Here is a 12,961-nt window from a genome sequence, read left to right on the forward strand (position 1 = left end):
AAGTTCTTCTAGTGCCTTATCGCATTTCGCGTCCCACTGGAATTTTGTCGCATGGTGCAGGATTTTAAAGAACGGGTGACATCGATTGGATGATTTAGAGATGAATCTTGATAACATGGTGATCTATTTGGTCAATCGTTGATGTTGAGACACTTCGGAGCTAGAGGGTGATGAATAGCTTCTCACGTTTCGTCGATGATGATGTTGCAGCGGATAAAACTAGATGTAAAAGCTCCCCAATGCAACAAGAGGATTTACTTAGTATTCACCTCAAGAAGAGGTGATTAATCCAAGGATTCAGCCCTCACTCACACATCCATTAAGAATACACTCCTTATTGGAAATACTCCGGAGGTGGAGAAACCTCGTACAAGACTCTCAATACAACAAGAAGAAGAAAGAAGCAAATACAAAGAATATCTTACAAGATTTACACACATGAAACCCTAGCTAACTTCTTCTTGTTTAAGAATGTCTATTGACCTTGGAAGTGTAGCAACACTTGTCTCTAAGAAGCTTCAAGAACTGGCAAGCTCAGTGAAGAGAGTGGAGAAGAAAACCTATAAGCGGTCTCTCAGAATAGTGCACACGAAATCCTTTTATTGGGCGTACAACGACTAGTTTTTCAATTGTAATTGATTACTCTAATCGATTACGCATGCCTGATCGACTAGCCTAATTGATTAGGCATGCTTCTGTTCACGTGAGAATAGCTTGTAAGCGATTCGCTGCTTAATTGCTTATCAAACTCTCTGTGCATTAGCGAAATCTAGGCTCAATCGATTGCCGTAATCGATTAAGCAGTCGTAATTGATTGACCTAATCAATTACGAACCTCTCTATGCATTTCGCGAAACCTGCTTAATCAATTATCTTAATTGATTCAGCTTCGGTAATCAACTAACCTAGTTGAATACCAAGCCTTAACTTTCAAATCTAAGTCTAGGGATCCTTTACCCAATATCCGGTCAACTGTAACCTGTCGAGACTCCTCATTGCCTAGAATTCGATCAACCTTGACCTACTGGGATTTTTTCACCAAGTGTCCAGTCAAACCTTTTGTTGGACCGTGATCGTTCGATAGAGGGGGGGGCTGAATATCGATTTTAAAAAAACTTTCGAAAATAGTTAAGTGCAGCGGAAAATATAAGCGAATAGAGACAAGGCTAACACAGATTCGTTTTTACTTGGTTCGGAGCCTGTGTCACTTCTACTCTAAGGCTCGTACTCGTTGAGTACTTTCGTTGGGCAATTCACTATCAATTCGAATATTGAATACAAATTGAGTACACGAATGCTAATAAAAAAAATAATAATACAGACAAAAGGAAAAGAAAATAGTGCGTAGTCGGAGTAGCTTCGCAGCGTCGCAAGAGCACAAGAGAGCAGTCTAAGAGTTTTGAGTTGTTATTGAAGCTCCACCCTCGACCCTTCTTTTATAGGAAGCTCGGGGTGCCCGGATCCCTTCCGAGCGCCCTGGTGTGACGTAGCAGGCCCAACCAGAGAGCTCCACGTGTTGATGATGCGATGGGGATAAAACTTGCCTCCGGGTGCCCGGATCCCCTCCGGGCGTCCGGACCACCTTTCTCTAGAACTTCCTTCTCCTGCAAGACAAGGTTAGTCCGAGGCAAATATATAATGTATATCCTGCAAAACAAAGTATTAGCACAGTTTATAATTTTAAATTTAAAGAGTATGACTTAGACTCCGTCTTTCCGAGACCGGAATCTAGTCACGATCTCAACTTAGATTTTCGAAATAGATCTAAGTTGGATCGACGCCTAAGTTCCCTTCCCGGGAACGCGTCCTCACAGTCACCCCCCTCCAGTGACTTACTTTTACTTACTTGCCAGACGTCCGGTCAGCCCTTCGACCCGTCTAGACTTCTCGTCAACTATTCGGTCAACCCGTCGACCTAGCTGGACTTCGTGCCAAACGTCCGGTCAGCCCGTCGACCCATTTGGACTTCGTGCCAGCTATCCGGTCGGCCCGTCGACCTAGCTGGGTTTCGTGCCAGACATCCGGTCAGTCCGTCGACCTATCTGGACTTCGCCTGCACACTCGGTCAGAGTGTTAGACAACGACAAGCTTAACTTAACCTAATTTGTCATTCATCAAAACCTGAGTTAGACCGTTAGTGCTAACCGCACCAACAATCTCCCCCTTTTTGATGGAATGACAACCTGGTTAAGTTAGTGAAAAAATATGCAATGCAAGTAAAAACAAACATTTATAGGGTTTTTTTTAAGTTAGATTTTAAATTTGATATTTTGTTGCACTAACTTAACAATCTATCCCTCCCCCTTTGACATTCATCAAATGTAAACATGGATCATAGAAAAAAAATGCAAATCAAAGAATACAGCCAACATTACATGAAATAAGGTCAAGTTGACTTGGGGGAGTTTAAATTTTAAAACATAGTCAATTTAACTTTTGTAAAAAGACTAAGTTTTGAAAGATAGCTAATTTAGCAACATAACTTAGTATTAATTAATTTTCAAAAGATAATTTTTACAACATAACCAAGTTTTAAAATTTCAAACTTTCAAAACATAAGTATATAAGTTCCAAATTTCAAGATCAAGTTTTAAATTTTCAAAATAAGTTTCAACTTTGAAACACTTTTCAAACATAAGTTTTCAAAACCAAAATTTCAGACTATTATCAAATTAAATTTTAAAAAATAATTTTATTTTCCAAAGATCATATTTTGGAAAAAAAAATTAAGAAAAGACATTACTTTTAAAGCGGAGAAAATAATTTTGGTACTAAGTATGAAAATAAGTTGATTTAATCCTCCCCCTAATCCTGACATTTAAAACAACTGTCTAACCAATTAGGTACTTACTAACTATCAGAAGATAGTAGCTTTCACTTGGTTAGTCAAGTTAAGTGCATTGTAATCAGTTAGTGTTTGACTAAACTGAATAGCTTAACTTGATCAATGTCTGTTTTGTATTTAACGCCCAGACTTATATCGATGAACTGACATAAACATCTTAAGTCCAGGCAATTGCCTATGCAACTCACCCATTTCTATGTTTGTCAATCACAAGCAAGGTAAACCTAGGGTGTTGGTGAGATGCTCAAGTACTAGTCCTAGGGGAACATGATTTCTAAGGGAAATTTTCTAATCTAAGGCTAAAATGGTTTTGAAATTCTAAAGAAGTAGGAACGTTTTGAAAAATAAAATGGTTTAACCTAGAATTTAGAGCAATCATTTTTTAAAATAGTTTTGAATTTTGAAAATCCTAGTCTATTAAACACATCCCTAATTTTCTATGTAGATTGCTAAATTCATTTTCAGGGAGTGATTTTATGAATATGTAAGCTAAATTTGACTTAGACTCAATGTATTTGAGTTCAATATCACCTTTAGTAACATGATTCCTGATAAAGTGATGCCTAATTTCAATGTGTTTAGTTTTGGAATGATGCATTGGATTCTTTGTTAAGTTCATTGAACTAATATTATCAATTAAAACTTTTACATTTGTAAGGTTCAAGTTAAAATCTTTTAGGGTATGCATCATCCATAATAGTTGTGCAACACACTCTCCTATAGCTATATATTCTGACTCAATTGTGGATAAAGCAACACAGTGTTGCTTTCTACTAAACCAGTTGACATGTGATGGACCCAGTAGTTGACATCCACCACTTGTGCTTTTTGCAGTCTAATTTGCACCCGGCATAATCTGAGTCAGAATACCCTATCAATTCAAAGTTATTGGTTCTGAGATACCAAATTCCTACATTTGTTGTTCCTTTAAGGTATCTAAAGATTCTTTAGCATAGGTTTGGTATCTAGCACATATACTAACTGCAACTAAAATATCTGGTCGACTTGCAGTTAAGTATAGTAGGCTACCTATGACACTCCTATAGTATTTTAAATCAACTGGTTTTCCATTGGGGTCATCATCTAAGATTGTGTTCACTGTCATGGGTGTTTTTATCTCTTTAGTATTTTCCATTCCAAATTTCTTAAGTAACTCCTTAGTATATTTTTGCTGATAAATGTAATTTCCTTCATTCATTTTTTTGATTTGTAATCCTAAAAAATAGGTTAATTTACCTACTAAACTCATTTCAAACTCGTGTTCCATTAGGCTTATAAATTCATCTAAAAATTCTGAATTTGTTGAACCAAAGATTATATCATCTACATAGATTTGGGCTATAAAAATATCTTCTTTTATTAACTTAACGAATAAGGTTGGGTCAATTTGACCTTGGTTGAACCCTTTAGAGATTAGGTACGAATTAGTCTTTCATACCATGACCTAGGTGCTTGCTTAAGTCCATATAAAGCTTTTTTTAATTTATAGACATGGTCAGGGTGTTCTAGATTTTCAAACCCAGGTGGTTATCCTACGTAGACTTCTTCTTTTATTAGTCCATTTAGGAACGCAGATTTAACGTCCATCTGATATAATCCGAACTCTTTGTGGGCTGCATAACTAAGTAACATTCTAATGGACTCTAATCTGGCTACTGGGGCATAAGTCTTATCATAGTCAAGTCCTTCTACTTGACTAAACCGTTTAGCAACTAGCATGGCTTTATTTCTAGTAATTTCCCCAGTTTCACTTAATTTGTTTCTAAATACTCATTTTGTTTCTATTACTTTCTTGTTTTTTGGTGGTGGTACTAGGTCCCAAACTTCATTACGCTCAAATTAAGCTAGTTCTTCTTGCATAGCTATGACCCAGTCTGGGTCAAGTAGGGATTCAGCTATGGTTTTGGGTTCAATTTTTGAGATTAAAAATATTTGACTTAGATTTCTAAAAGATGACATAGTTTGAACCCTTAGGTCTGGGTCACCAATTGTTTGATCAGTTGGATGATTAGGGTTGACTCTTATAGTTCTAGGAGGTTGACTCTCTTGAGGTTGTTCTTCTTCTTCATGACTTAGGGGTTGGTTGGTTCCTTCAGAATTATTGTTTTCTTGAACAAATTCAATTGGTTGTAGTTGAGTTTGTTCTAAGTTTTGTTTGGATTCTTCAAATTTCACATTGATAGTCTCTTCAATTCTTAAGGTAACCTTATTATAAATTCTGTAGCCCCTACTATTTAGGGAGTAGCCTACAAAAATTCCATTTTCTACTTTAGAAGTGAATTTTCCTAAATGTTCTCTTGTGTTTAGGATGAAGATTGGGCACCCAAATACTCTAAAATATCTTATATTGGGTTGTTTATTATAGTAAATTTCAAAAAGGGTTTTATTGTGTGTTTTCTTTAGTGTTGTTCTATTTTACACATAGCAGACTGTACTAACATCTTCTGCCCAAAAATACTTAGGTAGATTATACTCATTTAGCATAGTTCTGGAAGCTTCAAGTAGGGTTCTATTTTTTCTTTCTACAATTCCATTTTGTTGGGGATATCCGTTTTCAAGACAAAATTTACTAAAATTATGATTTTTAAATTCTCCCCCATTATCGCTTCTAATTCTTTTAATTTTAATATCTTTTTCATTCTCAATTTGTTTACAAAAATTTATAAATATTTCAAAGGTTTCATCTTTATTTTTTAAGAATTTAACCCAAGTGAACCTATAATAGTCATCTATTATTACTAGACAATATAAACTTTCATTTATTGATTTGACTCCATGGGAGTCAAATAGGTCTAAGTGTAAAAGTTCTAATATTGAGTTGGTTTGTGATTGATTAGTTGGTTTATGGGTAGATTTTGTCTGTTTACCTTGTTGACAAGCATTACATATGGTTGAATCTAAGTTAGGTAATTTTGGTAGTCCTCTAACTAATCCATTTAGTTTGCTTATATTTCTGAAATTTGTGTGTGACATTCTTTTATGTCATAACCAAGTTTCTTCTTTTTGTGTTAAGTAACACTTAATTGAAGAAGTGGTTAAGTTGATTGCATAGATATTGTCTTTTCTAAACCCTTTTAGGCTTATGTTAGGGTTGTCTAGGTGTTTGATTAAGCATTCTGTAGATAAAAACCTAACCTTATATCTAGTATCACACAATTGACTGATACTTAGGAGATTATACTTGAAATTTTCAACAAGTAAAACATTTGTAATGATGAAATCTATTTTTAATTCAATGTTACCTATACCGATTACCTTGAGTTTGCCATTATTTCCAAAGGCAACTGTTTCTAGACTCTTGAAGGTAAGTTGGGTGAACTTGGTGTGGTCTTCAGTCATATGCTTACAGCAACCACTGTCCAAAATTCACCTGATTTTCTACAATAAGTAGGAGTTAAAGTTAGTCTAATTTTATTCTTTTAAAATCATTTTTAAGGTTGATCATTTTATATGAGAGTGTGAGTTAACGCACACAGAAGTTAAATAAATTTTTAAGTAAAATAAATTTTTAAGTAAAAAACATTTAAGCTTAATTTTTTTTTAAAAAAATTTAAGCTTATTTTTTTTAAAAAAAAATTTAAGTTAATTTTAAAATAAATTTTTAAGTTAAAAAAATAAAGTTGATTTTTAAAATAAATTTTTAAGAAAAAAATTTAAGTTAAAATAAATTTATAAGTTAAAAAAGATTTAAGTTTAATTTTTAAAATAAATTTTTAAGAGAAAAAATTTAAGTTAGTTTTTAAAATAAATTTTTAAAAAAATTTAAGTTAATTTTTAAAATAAATTTTTAAGAAAAAAATTTTAAGTTAAATTTTTAAAGTAATTTTTTAAGTTAAAAAAGATTTTAAGTTTATTTTTTAAAGTAAATTTTTTAAGAAAAAAATTTAAGTTAAATTTTTAAGTTAAACAAAATTTAAGTTTAAGTTAATTTTTAAAATATTTTTTTTAAAAAAAAAATTAAGTTAAAATTTTAAAGTAAAATAAATTTTTAAGTTAAAAAAACATTTAAGTTTAATTTTTTAAAATAAATTTTTAAGTTAAAAAAAAATTAAGTTTAAGTTCATTTTTAAAATAAATTTTTAAGAAAAAAATTTAAGTTAAATTTTTAAAGTAAAATAAAATTTTAAGTTAAAAAAACATTTAAGTTTAATTTTTTAAAATAAATTTTTAAGTTAAAAAAAAATTAAGTTTAAGTTAATTTTTCAAATAAATTTTTAAGAAAATAATTTAAGTTAAATTTTTAAAGTAAAATAAATTTTTAAGAAAAAAATTTAAGTTAATTTTTAAAATAAATTTTTAAGTTAAAAAAATTGAAGTTAATTTTAAAATAAATTTTTATGTTAAAAAAAATTTAAGTTAATTTTAAAATAAAATTTTAAGTTAAAAAAAATTAAGTTAATTTTTAAAATAAAATTTTAAGTTAAAAAAATTAAATTAATTTTAAAATAATTTTTTAAGTTAAAAAAATTTAAGTTAATTTTAAAATAAATTTTTATGTTAAAAATAATTAAGTTAATTTCTAAAGTAAATTTTTAAGTTAAAAAAATTTAAGTTTATTTTTAAAATAAATTTTTAAGTTAAAAAAAATTAAGTTAATTTTAAAATAAATTTTTAAGTTAAAAAAAATTTAAGTGAAAAAGAATTTAAGTTTAAAAATAGAATTAAATTTAATTTAATTTTCCTTAATTTAAATTTAATTAAATTTTGATTTAATTTAATTCTCATTTAATTTATTTAGTTTAATTTAATTTAAATTTAAATTTAATTCAATTTAATTTAATTTTCATTTAAATTAATTTATTTAATTTATTTTAATTTAAATTAATTAATTTAATTTATTTATATTTATATTTAATTTTACTTGAGTCCTTAGTCATCTCACCCGATCTATGTTTTCAATCAGGGAATCTTATAATTTTGTGAGATGAATTATGTTTAGTTTTAGGATTTGGTTTTAACTTGTGTTAGATTCAGGTTTTTTTTTGGGTTCAACATATAGACGTTCTCTGGATAAACTTCTGGGTTATGGTGAGTCACTTGGACATCATTAGAGTAACCATGCCTTTGAGGGTTTCCAAATAGTCTTATCCATTGGACTTAGTACAAAACCTTGGTCTAACTGGTTAAGATCCGTAAGGGGTAGCTTCGGCTAGTTCCACTTAGGCAAATGCACCAGGTCGAAGCCATATCTTCCTAGACATGCATAGACTAAGCTTCCCTAACGTACTATCATCCAAAACTTCACCAATACCATAGGTCAAGTTAAACTTTTTGTCCCTTTTTAACTAGTCCTAATTATCCTGTCGGGTAGGTTGGTTAGGGTTACCCTGTCGGGTAGGTTAGTTTTGGAGGTGCCAGCTATTCTGGAGCCTCCCCCTGAATTATTGGCTGTTAATTTAATTTTTAGGTCTAGGTTTATGTCTATTTCTTTTATAGTTATAATTTACTTGGTGATATTCTAAGTTTTAGTGAGTTTTAAAATATTTAGATTTTGAACTTTTTGGTTTAGGTTTGGTTTTTGGTTTTTGATTTGGTTTATTCGAATTTATATAATATATTTTTTCTTTAGGTATATAGTATTGGTTAACTCCTACTTGCGTGATCAAACACACTTTCGGAACCCAGGCTTTACTCATTGGTTTGTGTTGGGTTATTAATGATTTAAAAGTTTTATTTGAGTTTGACTTATATCCAAGTCCGGTTTTGTTATAACATGACTTTTGATTATTTAAAATTAGATCTAAGTTTTTTGATCTTGTTGTAAATTTTTCTAACATTTCTTTTAAATTATTAATTTCTGATTTTAGTGATAGATTCTCCTCCTCAAGTGTTAGATCTTGAGTTGGATTATTATTTACAATTTGTTCCTTGAAGTTTTGATTCTCCTCAAGGAGTAACTTGTTTTCACTTTCTAATTTAACTAATTTACTATTAAGCAAGAAATAATTTTAAAAAACTTTTGATTTAAAGTTAGGTATACCTCTTCGGAACCTTCGGAAACGAGTACGGACTCGTGGCTCGATTCGGGTTCGGACTCGTCTTCCGATTCTTCTTCCGACTCTGATTCGCGAGCCATCAGTGTGAGGTGGCTCTGGTGCTTCTGATCTTCGGCCTCCGATTCATCCGAGGAGGAGTCGTCCCACGTCGCTTTGAGGGCCTTCTTTTTGGTCGGCTTTGTTTTGTCGATCTTCAATCTCGGACACTCGTTCTTGTAGTGTCTCTTCTTGTTGCGTTCGAAGCATGTCACGTACTTTGATTCTGTTGGAGAATTGATCTTCTGAAGGTCCTTCTTGCTGAAGCTCCTTTTCTTCCTGGTGAACATCTTCCTTACCAGGTTCACCAGGTGCTCTTCATCTTCGGAGTTTTGGTCAGAATCTTCTTCAGGTTCAGGTTTGTTCTTCTTTTCCTTGAAGGAACCTACAAGCAAAGCTATACCTTTCTCGGATCCAACATTAGTTTGTTCGTGTAGTTTTAATTCACAAAATAATTCATCTAATTTAAGTTTAGATAAATTCTTAGAAATTTTGTAGGCATCCACGATAGATGCCCACAAATTGTTGCGTGGAAACGCGTTTAATGCATACCTGATTAGATCTCTGTTTTCCATCTGGTGCCCTATCGCGTGGAGCCCGTTGAAGATATCCTTGATCCTCGCGTGCAGCTGACTCGCCATTTCTCCTTCCTGCATTTTTATATTAAATATTTTATTTAACAACAAATCCCTTTTTGTTACCTTAGCGTCGCTAGTTCCTTCGTGCAACTCGATCAATTTATCCCATAACTCTTTCGCGTTCTGATGCGGTCCGACCCGGTTCAGTTCATCCCTTGTCAATCCGCATTGTAACGTGTTGATCGCCTTGTTTTCCGTCGACGCTTTCTTCTTCAAGTCCAAAGTCCACTGTTCCGGGTCTAGTGGAATTCCAGAGTTGTCAACGGGTGTTTTGTAGGCTTTTGTGATGCTGAGCCACTGGGCGAAATCCATCTTGAGATACACCTCCATCCACTTCTTCTAGTACGGAAAATTATCCCCGTTGAACAGAGGAGGTCGCACTGTGCTGAAGCCCTCAAGTTGCGACATGTTAATCTGTACACAGGAAAATAAACAAGAGAGGTTCCAAGACTTGGTCTTGGATTAGTAGTGCGGGAAGAAATAAAAAAAATAACTAAATTGGTGTTGCACCAATTTAAGTTTAATTACAATGGAAAGAAATTTCCAAAAAGGTAATAATACCAGTTTGGAATTATACGAAAAACTGAAAGCCGAAAGAAGAAGAAAAAAAAATTAAAACAGATTACTCCCTTGTCTGATCGGTGGTTGCATCAAATCAGAGTGGTACCTGCTCTGATACCACTTGTTGGACCGTGATCGTTCGATAGGGGGGGTGAATATTGATTTAAAAAAAACTTTCGAAAAGAGTTAAGCGCAGCGAAAAATATAAGCGAATAGAGATAAGGCTAACACAGATTCATTTTTATTTGGTTCGGAACCTGTGTCGACTCCTACTCCAAGGCTCGTACTCGTTGAGTACTTTCGTTGGGCAATTCATAGCAATTCGAATATTGAATACAAATTGAGTACACAAATGCTAATAAAAAAAAATAATAATACCGACAAAAGGAAAAGAAAACAGTGCGTAGTCGCAGTAGCTTCGCAGCGTCGCAAGAGCACAAGAGAGTAGTCTGAGAGTTCTGAGTTGTTATTGAAGCTCCACTATTGACCCTTCTTTTATAGGAAGCTCGGGGCGCCCGGATCCCTTCCGAATGCCCTGGTGTGATGTAGCAGGCCCAACCAGAGAGCTCCACGTGTCAACGGCGCGATGGGGATAAAACTTGCCTCTGGGCGCCCGAACCACCTTTCTCTAGAATCTCCTTCTCCTGCAAGACAAGGTTAGTCCGAGGCAAATATATAATGTATATCCTGCAAAACAAAGTATTAGCACAGTTTATAATTTTAACATAAAGAGTATGACTTAGATTTCGTCTTTCCGAGACCGGAATCTAGTCACGATCTCAACTTAGATTTTTGAAATGGATCTAAGTTGGATCGACGCCTAAGTTCCCTTCCCGAGAACGCGTCCTCACAGTCACTCCCCTCCAGTGACTTACCTTTACTTACCTGCCAGAAGTCCGGTCAGCCCTTCGACCCGTCTGGACTTCTCGCCAGCTATCCGGTCAACCCGTCGACATAGCTAGACTTCATGCCAAACATCCGGTCAGCCCGTCGACCTGTTTGGACTTTGTGCCAACTATCCGGTCGACCCGTCGACCTAGCTGGGCTTCGTGCCAGACATCCGGTCAACCCGTCGACCTGTCTGGACTTCGCCTGCACACTCGGTCAGAGTGTTAGACAATGACAAGCCTAACTTAACCTAATTTGTCATTCATCAAAATCTGAGTTAAACCGTTAGTGCTAACCGCACCAACACCTTTGACCTACTTAGACTTCCAATCACCAGGTGTCCAGTCAACCTTGACCCACCTGGATTTCCACTGCTTGGGTTCACTCACCAGGACTTCCTCATTGCCTAGCTTCACTCACTAGGGTTTTTCACCTGGCTTCACTCACTAGGATTTTCCTTCTGCCTATCTTCACTCACTAGGGGTTTCCACTTGGCTTCACTCATTAGGATTTTTCTTCTACCTAGCTTCACTCACTAGGGCTCTAACTTCACTTACTAGGATTTTTCACACCAAGTATCCGATCAACACTAACCCACTTAGATTTTCTGTTGTGGATCTTATATGACCGGCTAGAAGGGGTTGGATAGATGGTGCCCCCAAATTGATTGCTCCCTACGTATTTGTTAGTACAGCGGAATACAATGAATACAAATACGAATACGAGAGCTAAGCTAAAGACAATAAGAAAGAATAAGCAAATCGTTATACGTCGATTTATGTGGTTCGGAGATTAGGGCTCCTACTCTATGATTGTTCTTAAGGTGGATAATCCCTATCCATCAGTGGATTAGCCCCCGACAAACTCCGGCTATCTAAAATCTCCTTGTGGGTGGAGAAACCTCATCACAACTCTTACCAAGATCTCTTAGAACACAATGAGCACTTAAAACTTTGGTGACTACTAATTAGGTTTTAACCAAGTCTAATTTCTGTTGGTTGCTACTTGGAAAACCTAGAGGTTCCACTGTACAAAAATTTTGTACAAAGGTCTGAACCTTTTCCTAGCTACCATGTGTTCTTTTAAATTAAATTTTGGATCGCCTGCGGAACTTAACACGTTTGATCCAAAACTTAATCTATTTGTTCTTTTAGGTTTAGACTTGGATCTCCTGCGGAACTTAACACGTTCGATCCAAATCACCTAAGTTATTAATTCCATTAAATATTAATTTCCATAATTGGTTCCCAGTACTGACGTGGCGAGACACATGACCTTCTTGGATATGGGAGCAACCACCACCGACTAGACAAAACCTTTTAAGGAAAGCTAATATTTAATTTCCTAAAATAACTTTAGGTTAACCGAAAGGAACAATCAAATCACAAGGAAAAGAAAAAACAAAGAACACAACATCGAAAACAAATTCGAAATACTAGAATCGCATGCCTCTTGTATTTGGTATTATTTCCAAAAATAACTAGTATGATGCGGAAAAGAAAAATACTAGTTATACCTTTTAGAAAGACCTCTTGATCTTCTACCATATTCCTCTTCTAACCTCAGACGTTGTGTGGGCAACGATCTTCCGAGATGAGAACCACCAAGCACCTTCTTCTTCCTTGCAAGTTTCGGCCATCAAAACTTCTCCTAGGATGAAGAGATTCGGCCACCACCACCATGCTCCAAGGGAGGCTAGAAACAAAGCTTTCTTTCTCTCCTTCTTCTTCTTCTTCTCTAAACTTGATCCGGCCACCATATGAATCTCCACAAGAAGGATGAGGTTCGGCCATCAAAGAGAAGAGAGGAGGAGAGGATGGCCGGCCACACCAAGGAAGAAAAAGAGGGAGAAAATAGAATAGAGTTATTGGCATGAAGGCACCTCTACCCCCTCTTTTATAATCCTTGGTCTTGGCAAATAAGGAAATTTAAATAAAAAACTTCCTTAATTCTTTTGCCATAAAAAGGAAAATTTATTTAATTAAAAATAATTTTCT

Source organism: Zingiber officinale, chromosome 2B, assembly GCF_018446385.1.
Source record: "Zingiber officinale cultivar Zhangliang chromosome 2B, Zo_v1.1, whole genome shotgun sequence".
Lineage (NCBI taxonomy): Eukaryota > Viridiplantae > Streptophyta > Magnoliopsida > Zingiberales > Zingiberaceae > Zingiber > Zingiber officinale.